General features: G+C 32.4%; 1 long non-coding RNA gene across 5 annotated transcripts; it reads left to right on the top strand.

Moving 5' to 3' along the window:
- Positions 1–252: 252 nt before the first annotated feature.
- On the top strand, positions 253–9,979 carry LOC145567245 (uncharacterized). Of its 5 annotated transcripts, none has more exons than XR_014095531.1 (5): positions 253–411; positions 7,633–7,715; positions 9,013–9,138; positions 9,352–9,458; positions 9,620–9,979. It is a non-coding gene; the product is annotated as an uncharacterized LOC145567245 (long non-coding RNA). The 5 variants fall into 5 exon arrangements; XR_014095530.1 differs by having other exon boundaries at positions 257–411; positions 9,352–9,456; positions 9,593–9,979; XR_014095532.1 differs by having other exon boundaries at positions 263–411; positions 9,019–9,138; positions 9,352–9,456; positions 9,593–9,979.
- Positions 9,980–10,329: the final 350 nt, after the last annotated feature.

Here is a 10,329-nt window from a genome sequence, read left to right as displayed (position 1 = left end):
TCCAGTTCCTTTAACCAGATTATTATTTTGCATCAACAGAGCATTAATTATGAGACATAAAATATCCATTTATCACAAATAATAAGAAACAGAAATAGTATTTCGGTTTGATTACCCGAATTTTTATTTCATAATTTTTTTTGGGTTCGGATTCGGATCCAGATTCGAGAACAGTTTTGGTTTCTTGAATTTTATTGTCCAACCCTATCCACCACTCCACATTGGGTCCATTGGGGTTAATTTTAAAAATGTCCCGGGAAGTTTTTCTGGGGAAGTTTCTGAATTCCTGAATTCCCTTTTAGCTGGCTTACGCATGAAGTCTGCTTGAACTTGAATTGGAGGTGACGCCATTGTTGTTCAACCTCAGCAAAAATGAAGCTTTTCTACTCTTATCTCATTTCCAGAAACATGGTATTTCTTCCTAAATTTAAATACAATTCTGCTGCAACTGTCATTTGTATGTTGTCATACTGCAATTTGATTCCAAAATGCTAGATTTTTTTTTTCCACTTTCGGTATTATTTCTTTTTTAAAACCCTAATTAGTTTGATTGAGTAGTTTATATTATACTTTGGGGTTCTGGGTTTTTCTTAAGAAGTCATTTAATACTCCATTAAAATTAAAATTCAAGTCAAGGTAAAGAATAGGAAAGAGTCGGTTTGGTGGGTTAAACACGTTTCATGTTCATATTTTTTGGTTTAATGTGTGATGTTCAATTGTTCATACATTTTAATGTATATGAAAAGACTAAGACTTATTATATTGATCCAATTTCACCCACCCACTCTGCAAAAATTTCAGTATTTAACTACTCAGAAATGGGTGGCTACTATCACAAACCAAAGAAAACTCTTAGAAATCCTAGACGCCTTAAGCGGTTAAGCCTATTATACCGGAACTTTTTATTTGACCCTGGTAACGTGAATTTCTGATGCCGAGCCTGTATGAAAACAATTTGGACAAGACCCCATTCTCTATGGAGATGAATGGCAATGGTGGCCACAATCCGATGGCAGTTTCATCGCGTGTTGTGCCATTGATGGACGCTGTGGTGAAGGTCTTTTGTGTTAGTTCAAAGCCGAATTATTCTCTTCCGCGGCAGAGGAAGAGGCAGTGTAGTTCTTTAAGTAGTGGATTTGTCATTGCTGGGAGGAGGGTTTTGACAAATGCTCATTCTGTGGCACACTACACTCAAGTTAAGCTCAAGAAGCGCGGTTCTGATACCAAGTACTTGGCCACCGTACTTGCTGTTGGGACTGAGTGTGATATTGGTATGATAGTTTATCTTTCAATCAATTGGATATTTAAAACTGCCTTGACATTACTCTGAAGTTATGATCTTTGTTGGGTTATTTTTCATGTTTTTTTCATGGCTTTGTTTGGATTGTTATTCTGAATCTCTGTGGGCTAAAAGAGTCATGACTAGTGCTAAGATAAACTATAATAATTTAGACGGTTCCTTTTGTATGCATTGATAGCTCTAAATTTTTACACTGTGTTTGGATAGAGAAAGGGAAGGAAAAGAATGGGAGGGAGGGGAATGGGTGGGGGGGGGGGGGGGGGGGGGCAGGGAGGGGAGGAAAGGGAAGAATGATGAGTTTTCCTTCCAAATATCTCCATTATTGGAGAGATAAATTTTGTACAATTTATTCCCTCCATTTCTTTCTCCTCCAATTCCCTTCCTTCCTCATTTGATATTCAAATGAAAGATACTCCACCCCTTTAATTCTTTCCTTCAATCCAAACAAAGCATTAATGAGATTGATTTGTGAATGACTTAAATTTCTTGTTGCTATTGAGTAGTGTTGACTATTGTAGCTGACTGCTGTAAGTTCATTTTTTCATACTAAAATTTTCTCTATAAATAAATCAAGTTAAATACTGAAATTATAATTGCAAGAATAATACTAACATTTTTTCATGGATTTTCTGAATTTTTCATTACAATCATTGTAGCCAAAAGTTTACTCAAAAGACATAATCCATCAGCACATGCTCTTACATTTTTACATACAAACTTCACTTAGCTCCAAAAGCCAAAATGGCCAAAATGACTAAAGTGCAAATATACATTATACTTCAAAAAATCAGAAGTTCAGAACATTAGAAGTCAAATAATAATATCAGTTAGGAGTCTGGGAATCGTTGCCTCTTAGATTCAGGTATCTTATTTGCATCATCATCTCCTCCTTCTAGTGAATCAAGTCCTTCCCTCCACCTTGAGTCTTCTAATCTTGTTGCTGAATCATCTAAATAGGTAGTCTCAGGGTTAACATCCCACTTCCTATATGGTCCATCTTTGTAGCTTGCTGTGAAGCGAGAGATAAGTCTGATGTTTGTGTGAATAAACACCAACTTATCAGCCCGCAAATAATTGAGTCTATTTCTCTTGATGTTGTGAATATAAGAGTATGTGCTCCATACTCTTTTTGCTGAGCTACTGGTTATAGGCTTTGATAACACCTTAACAGCAATCTCTGCTAGTTCAGGAGTTTCAGCCCCATAGGTAGACCACCATGAAATTGGACTCATTGTCACAGCATCAACCTTTGCTGAAAGTGTCCTAAAAATTTCCCCCTTAGCTTGGAAGGTAGCTAATTGTTGACGCAACACTCTTCTTTCCTCTTCATCTTCCCCTATTTTATCAAAAGCCTTAATAACACCTTGAACAACTTCTCTATCATAATTTGGAGCTCTCCTAGGCACCCCATCAGGAGCGGGAGATTGTAGGTAGTTTGTATCGTAAAAAAAAGGATTGAGAGCAAATCCTAAGCAATGCATAGGTATATTCAATTTCTCCCACCTAGACAAAAGAATCTCATTCATTTTTTCCTTATCAGCATGATGTTTATTATTCTTCATTACATCATTAATTTCACCAATCATGCAGTCCATTTTTTCATACAATTCCCCCATTTTTTGCCCTTCACCATTAGCAAACTTTATCATCAAATATATTGGCTTGGTAATGGCCAAAATATTGTCAACTTCATCCCAAAATTCATCATCAGTTATAGTTGCTGCCACTTCCTTTCCTAATTCTTTTGTACGCTCATCTCCGGAGTGTACCCAATCCTTCCAAGCCCTTACAACTATAGTAGTAGCTAAGGCTTCTCTACATTCTAATAATCTTTTCAGTAAGATGTAATGTGAAGCAAATCTAGTTTTTGCTACTTTTAACAACTCAAGTCCCGAGTGATTTCTAAAAATAGCATGAGCATGATTATGGTTTAAAAAATACTTCACAATGTTTTTTCCCTTAGTGTAAGTATCATGAATAAAAGGAAATGCAGTAGCAAAGTCTTTGAAAATCAAATTTAAGGTATGTACAGCACATGGGGACCAAAATATATGCTTATGTACCTTTTCGATTTCCTTCCCTGCTAACTTGCAATTTGCTGCATTATCAGTGACCACTTGAAGAACATTTGAGGGGCCTACTTCATCGATCGATGTGAGGAGAAAATCTGCTATTGCTTTTCCTGTTTTCTCCACGCCAGAAAAATCTTCAGCATACAAAAACATCGAACCCCGACTATTGGATGCAATGACATTGATGAGTGGTTTATGTTTAACATTTGTCCACCCATCAGAACCTATAGAAGTCCCTTGAGTCACCCAAGTATCTTTCACAGGAGCACACTCTTTTTCGATTTCTCTCTTGCAATCATCAAGCAAAGAAGTTCTTGCTCTATCCGCCGATCGAGGTTTATAATCTTTTGGAGCATGATTAAGAGCCTTACACATCTCTCCAAATTCTGGACTTCTAAGCACATTAAATGGAATCCCATTAGCACATAAAAATCGAACAATTTTAATGTCAACTTGATGCCTTTCCATGGTAGCAAAAGACTTTGCTATGGGACTGCTCGTAGCAGCTGTGGTTTTGATGTTGACAGTAGATCGTGTTAAGGATGGTGAGACACCATCATGCTCTGCGTCTTCCACTTTCTTCCTTAGCTGTTGAAGGAGAACCCTATTTGACAACATTGTTGTACAACGCCCAATCTCGGATTTAATTCCAGGGGGTGGACCAAAAAAATATTGATGTATCCGTGTGTACGAGCTGCTTGCTACTTTGCCACAATGGTTGCATTTCCATTTTTTTGTTCCTCCTACATTCTTCTTTTTCAATCCTTCTTCCACCATTGTAACTTCATCTAACAATGGCTTTTTATTTTTTTGTGAAGGATTTTGCTCAATTGTAGTTGTATTTTCTGGTTGAATTTCATCTTCCACAATAATAAAATCATCATTTGACTTATTCTGAGGTTGCTCACAATTTGTAGGTTGTGGTCTTTGTCTTTGATTGGCTCCTTTTTTCCCAAACGCCATTACTGAATGTTTATCTTGGTTTTTTAAAAAAAAAAATTTACTTTTTTTTTTGGGTTTTATGGTTGTAGAAGGAAGTTGAAAGTCTTGATCTCTAGATATATAGTCTGTTCAAGGAGGGAAATATGGCTGGCTTTTCATCTACTATTTCTCTTTTAGAGTGTAGGATATGATTGATCATTGGAACATGTGACTAATGGGTTTTTAGTCAAAGAGTTAAGGGAATAATGGGAACGTTGTTACAACGTCCCACTTTCTTTCCTTTTTTTTTCATTATTTTTTTATTTAAGAATTTAAATATAATTTTAAATAAGTTATAATTTTATTTGTAATTTTGTATCAATCAAATATAAATCTTAGTTTTATCAAATTAAAAAAATCATTATAATTATTCTTAGGGATATTCATATTTATTAATTACCTTAGTATGATATTAAGGGTTTAGGGTTTAGGGTTTATTGATCAATCAATCATATTGTATGTTATTAAGTTCTAAATTATGATATTTGATTGATTAGTCGATAATATACTTATTCACCATCATTATACTTTACTTATCAGCTTATTAATAATCCACGATACTTTATACAAGTATGTCATTATAGTTTCACAATATAAACTAAGTATTCCTTTTCTGATCATCGATCAATAACATATGTATGTTATTAAGCTATCATATTTGATTGATAATTAATCGATAATATACTTATTCACCATCATTATACTTTACTTATCAGCTTATCAATAATCCACGATACTTTATATAAGTATATAATATAGTTTCACAGTATAGACTAAGTATTCCTTTTCTGATCATCGATCAATAACATATGTATGTTATTAAGCTATCATATTAGATTGATAATTAATCGATAATATACTTATTCACCATCATTATACTTTACTTATCAGCTTATCAATAATCCACAATACTTTATATAAGTATATATACTAAGTATTCCTTTTTCTATCATCAACCAATAATATAGGTATGCTATTAAGTTATCATATTTGAGTGATAATCAACCAATAATATACTTAATCACCATCATTATACTTTACTTATCAACTTATCAAAAATCCACGATACTTTATACAAGTATGTAATTATAGTTTCACAATATAGACTAAGTATTCATTTTCCTATCATAGATCAATAATATAGGTATGTTATTAAGTTATCATATTTGATTGATAATTAACTAAAAATATACATATTCACCATCATTATACTTTACTTATCAGCTTATCAAAAATTCACGATACTTTATATAAGTATGTAATTATAGTTTAATATACACCAAGTGTATTAACGTATATTATAATTCTTTAATTAGAGATCTATCACATACCTATTTTTCACAATACCCTATAAAAATGTATAGTTATATACTTTGTCCATTGCTCCATTTCTTATTCACATATTATCGACAATCTTCAATTCATAACTTTTTATCAATTTACTATTTTAAAACTTCTTTGATATATGGGTGTTATTCAAAATAAATTTTTTGATTTAATAAAATATCATAATTCGTAATTATTAATTATCATAATTTTTTTGTATATCTTATAGGTACATAATATATTGTAATAAAATTTGTTAATCAATTTATCTTTTTCTTAAATAATAAAAATTATATCTCCTTAGTTTTAGATCTTAACTTTGAATTTTATATACTCTGTAATTTTTTTTTTGGTCGTCTAATTTATATAATATATAACCTTATCTTTTGTAAGTGTTTTTTTTTTTTTTTTTTTTTTTTTTTTTTTTTTTTTTTTAAATTTTACCCTAATAATTGCCATTTTTTAATCTAAGTATTTATACCACGTAGATCGAGCATGACTTGGATATATATCAAATAATTTTTTTTTGAGGGGTCATATCAATTAATATAACCATCCTTATCAAACAAAAATATAGAAATTTGCTAATAACTTTTTTTACTATGTTAATTTTCATTAATACTACATTAAATGAGTAAATGTAACAGTTTCCCTTTTCAATTTTTTTTGTTATTAATTTTTAGATTATATTATTAGATGAATAAATACATATATATATTCAGAATGTATGTTGTATATAGTTTTTTTTTTTTTTTTTTTTTTTTTTTTTTTGGAACAAGTATGCTGTATATAGTATATATTTTTTATATTTCTTAAAATACTACATATTTTTTTTATTTTTTCTAAAATAATATATAAGATTATTTTTTCTAAAATAACAATAAATTTATACTAACATGAATTTTTTTTTTAAAATAATACATCAGACTATTTTCGACAAATATAAAAATAAAAATAGTTTGATAATATATACATATATATTTTATTTTAAAATCTAATATTGTACTTTTTCAAAAAAATAAAAAAAATCTAATACTGTATTATTTAGTGAAATAACGTACAATCTTCTTTATGTTTAAAAAAAATACAAAAAAGTACATTCTTCATTCTTTATAATGTATGTATAATGTACTAATAGTATACTCTAGCATTATACCTATATATGGCTATATTTACTCTGTATTATTGAAATCACACATAAAAAGGAGTAAAGGGTAAAGATTTACATTATTTTAGAATGAGACAAGACAAGAGTAAAATAAGGATTATCTATTAAAACAAAAAAAAAAAAAAAAAAAAAAAAAAAAAAATCCAAAAGGGACCACTTTACATCCTTTTTTTTTTTTTTTTTTAATCATTTTCATTCTCTGGAATCATCTTCAACCTTCTTCCATCTTCTCTGCTTTCATCCTCCACCATTATCTTCATATTTGAACAATTCTTTAACCTGAAATTGCTTAAAAATTGCTTTAAAATAAAACAAATCCCTTACATTCATAGATCAACCGAAGAAAACTCAAGTAACCAAGCTACGAAATTGGTTCGCAGAGTCCGGCGAACTGAGTCGCGTTTGTACCGTGTTCCGGTACGAACGACTCAGGTCGCGATTCGCAGCAACGTACCGCGAACCTTGTAACGTTGTTCGGGACGCTTGTGGTTTTCTGATATGTTACTTTTATTGCCGTTGAGCTGAAAATGATGTCTGCTAAATTGCTGATACAGTTCTTGCTGGAACTTAACCCGAACTTTTATTGTTTAACTAGATGTCTAGATAACTGATGTTTCTCAAACATATGTTGGTATATTGATTGGCCAATTTAAGTTATTCCATGTCACTCTTCCTCTCTAATTCCCGACTGTAGATGTAGAGATTATATTTGATGGAAATCTTTTATTTGTACCCTGGTATTAATTTTTATGGTTGTGTGAACTGATCGCTGTTTTATTTTTCAGAATGATGTTACTGTCGATATTTTGCACAAATTCAATTTTCGATGGCACAATCAGAAGATGAAGATCTTGTTGTTGTATCTCAGGTTTAGTATCTTCCTCCTGGACACCAATAAACAATTGAACATGACTGCATGAACATATGTGTGTTTTGTTAAATGTTAGAAATAATTGTCTTGAAATCCTTGGATTATGATTTGTATGTATAGTAGCACTTGAAGGTATTTAGAAAGGAAACAGGATATCTATATGTATAGGAGATCAATGAGAATAAAAATATGCAAAAATATAAAATAAAAGGTTTTATTTTAGCTTTTGGTCCGTAGTTGCTTAGCATGTTCAGGGAATCAGGGATTGTATACAACTTTGTTGATGATTTAATTGCATCAACTCTATACTTAACTATCTTTTTTCAGTTTGTTATTTAGAATTTCTATCTTCTACTCTTAGCTTCGTCTTCATTTGTTGCAACATTTGGTTTTGGCACACTTTTTTGTGTAAATAACAAATTATAGAAAAATTTAAGTGTGGGTTCCAACTTTAGAGAGATAGTGGAGAAAAGAACCAGATGTGATATGCAACTTATTTGGGTCACCCCTAGAAGGAAATTGTAGCAACTAATTTGGGATAAAGGTAGTGGTACAGTATATCAACAATAATTAAAAATAAAAAAAGAAATAGAGAATTGAGGAAGAAGAGAATTTGGGGAAATTGGATGATTGACTGTAATTTGATGCCTTTAAATCATGAAATTGGGCTTTAAGTTGCTGTACACTCTCAACAACAATCTGATGCAAGGTAACTTTTTCTTAACAAAATTCTGATTATTTTCACTCTCACCAATCTCCTCTATATATAGACTCCTCTATGTATGGATATCCAACTTCCTTTTTCTCCCCTCTACTCTAACTACTACTCTACTCAACTTATTCCCCGAGCTACTAGTTATGTTGCAATACATCGCTCTCCCTCTAGACTATCTATTACGTTTGTGTTGGCTGAGGCAGGCACTACAAGACTTGCCTGGGCTTTCATCGAGACCCCTGCTTAAACTCTTAGATATCCGAGAATCACACTCCTGACTATCTGCTTCACATGTTTACTAGCTATCTGTGCCATTTAAATTCCCAGATTTATATTGGCTTGAAAGTATCTGTTGTATTGAGTTTTCTTCTTTAAATCAGTGATTTTCTTGATATATTATTAAGTTTATCACATGGAAGATACTATGTATGGCTTTTAAGTTGAAATCAAAGGATTTGCATGTGAGACAAGCTAAAGAAATGCACATCTGTGGAAGCACTGATTTGCAACTTCTCACTTGTCATTTCACTTTGATGGTCCTAGTTATGTTGTCTTTTCTCATTATTGGATATGCTTAAGTTGCAGCATTTCCCTCGTGACAAAATGCGTTGAGTTGCAGATTGCATATATATATACCTATCACCGTTTATGTAGGTTCTTGTGGCTGACATTAACATCGGATATGAAGGTCTTGCTAATGTCCAGGTATGTTTTATCTTCTCATTTAAACTTACTTAGAAGTATCTTTTGTTTCTTGTTGGGGGGGGGGGGGGGGGGAGGGGGGGGGGGTGTATGTAAATTGTTCCTGTGATTTTCCTCACTCTGCCACATTCTTCAGCTGTGAGCTTGTGCTGATTTCATTCCTCTCTGAAAGTTGGCTTATCAATGCAACATTTTTTTTTGCTGCTTTTCTGTTAGGTTCTTGCGGTCAATGGTAACCCTGTGAAGAACTAAAAAGCTTGGTAAATATGGTGGGAGTCCTGCAATGATGAATATCTAAAGTTTGATCTAATTTTCAACGTGGTCTGTTTTCTCTCTTTTATAAGCTCTCTCTAGCATTACATATGTGATTATAAATATAAGCATGGACACATTTGGGAATTGGGAGGCATCACAACTGAACGTAGTTTGCAATTGGTTGTTTTGTTTCTTATGGCAGGTAGTTATTCTTCGGACTGAGGCTGCTAAAGCTGCTACTGCAGATATTCTGGCGACACACGGCATTCCTTCTGTAATGTCTGATGATCTTAAAACATGCGTTGAAGTCTGAAGCTCGCATACCATACATAGTTGTTTTGCAGTTGTATACTTTGTTACCTGTCTGCAAGGATTCGGTTTACATGCCTACATCACGGGTCATCACAAATTCACAATTGTGTGCTTTATTTTTTGGTCAGTAATGTGTGCTTCATTGTAACTACTGTTTTATGTGCAGCCAATTTAAATACAAGGTAGTAGTCAAGTTTGTATTTTATATATGTATTGTACGAAAGCTGATTGATTCACCTTTTTTGAGAGTGAAAATGCTTAGATTTTTCATCCTTTATTTCCTTTTTCTTTCATCTGCACCATTTTTTTGCTAACTCATATTGTTGAGAGAAACGCATATGATTTCCCTAATTGGCGAATGTAGAAGTACTCGATCATCTATTTGGATGTACCCAGGTATGCGTTACAGAGTACAGTATAAAGCTATGGTGAATTGGTGATTGGTTGATGATGATAGTTTAGTATTTCCTATGGTACGAAGGAAAATATAGTACATCTACTTTACTTGTACAAACCAACTAAAGGGTTAAAAACTCAAAATCTCACAAAGTTGCTATGAAATTTCATTGAGGCTTCTTGGTGCACAAGGACAAGGCAGCCTAATCTATGTGCATTCTTTCCAATACC

Source organism: Chenopodium album, chromosome 11 (assembly GCF_948465745.1).
Source record: "Chenopodium album chromosome 11, dcCheAlbu1.1, whole genome shotgun sequence".
Lineage (NCBI taxonomy): Eukaryota > Viridiplantae > Streptophyta > Magnoliopsida > Caryophyllales > Amaranthaceae > Chenopodium > Chenopodium album.
Note: the sequence above shows the minus strand (reverse complement) of the source record. Positions and strands in the feature narration are given on the sequence as shown.